General features: G+C 28.3%; 1 protein-coding gene across 1 annotated transcript in view; it reads left to right on the top strand.

Annotated features, from left to right (window-relative positions):
* Nucleotides 1-1,257, top strand: part of map3k13 (mitogen-activated protein kinase kinase kinase 13) — a 73,435-nt gene that overhangs the window by 33,863 nt on the left and 38,315 nt on the right. The gene's annotated exons all lie outside the window — the stretch shown is intronic.

The raw sequence follows: 1,257 nt of genomic DNA, 5'->3' as shown, positions 1-1,257 counted from the left end.
AAAAATTGAAGGGGGCCTGAATACTTTCCGTACCCACTGTATATATATATATAAGTTGGGACTGGACTTACTGAAGGGCTTGTTGCTTTTTTGCATTTAATGTTTTTAATTTACAAGTTGACCTTTGGGAGGGTCATTCCCATTCTAGAGAGTGTTTGATTGGACAAAAATTTGAATACGCCCCTGAGTGCTCGATGATATCATCAGTAGGGATGTAACGATTAACCGCGAGCCGGTAGAAAATCGATTCAAATATGTGACGATTCAAATCAGTTGAGATGCTAAACAAATCTTGATTCATTTAGGGGTAGGAGTTTATGTGTATGTCTGAGGGGAACTTACTGTCTTTAGAAAAGTTTAGATGGTATTTTTTTTCTTTTCATCTTGCCTCTGTATAATGAATATTAAAGTTCATAAGTGCAGCTCTGCTTTGTTTACAGTGATAACCAAGGAAACACTGTATCACTGCTGTTCATAAGCAGCTCTGCTTTGTTTACAGCAGTAACCAAGGAAACACTGTATCACTGCTGTTCATAAGCAGCTCTGCTTTGTTTACAGCGGTAACCAAGGAAACACTGTAATAATTCAGTTTTCTTTACTAAATGTGTGCTTTTAAAATGAATTATTGTTATTATTATGACATTATTTTCTGTATTGAAAAATAGAAATACGTATTTGTACTGAATGGCCATTTGTTATTAGCATTCTATATGAATGCTTTAAGTTGCGATGGTAATGCATGAAAACCGTAACCAACTAAAGTTTGCTTAGCTTAATAGTTCTTCCTCATTCTGTCACGATTTCATGCCAGTAAAACTTCATGGTTCTCAGCTCCAATTTCAATACTAATAAAAAACTGTTTTAAACTATTCTAAAATAATGAAGTTCATTTTATATATAGTTCATTTTTAATGATAATAATAGTTAAATAGTAAATAAAATTATAAATTATATGTTAAATTATATTATATTATATTATATATATACACACATGCTATAATATAATTTAATATAATATAATATATATATTATAATATAACAGTATAATATATTATAGCAATGTTATTTATTTCTAACTATTATTAGCATTAAAATTTTTTAATAATAGTTAAAAAACTTTTTAACAGTTGTATTTTACTATGTGGAGAAAAAAAATTGTGATACTTTTAATACTACATTTTTGCTTTTAAAACTAAATTATTATTTTCTTTATTGATGTATATATATATATATATATACAGTGGGTACGGAAAGTAT

This window comes from Sinocyclocheilus anshuiensis, unplaced genomic scaffold (genome assembly GCF_001515605.1).
Source record: "Sinocyclocheilus anshuiensis isolate Anshui unplaced genomic scaffold, SAMN03320099.WGS_v1.1 scaffold1005, whole genome shotgun sequence".
NCBI lineage: Eukaryota > Metazoa > Chordata > Actinopteri > Cypriniformes > Cyprinidae > Sinocyclocheilus > Sinocyclocheilus anshuiensis.
The sequence above is the reverse complement of the archived record's forward strand: the minus strand, read 5'-3'. Positions and strand labels throughout refer to the sequence as shown.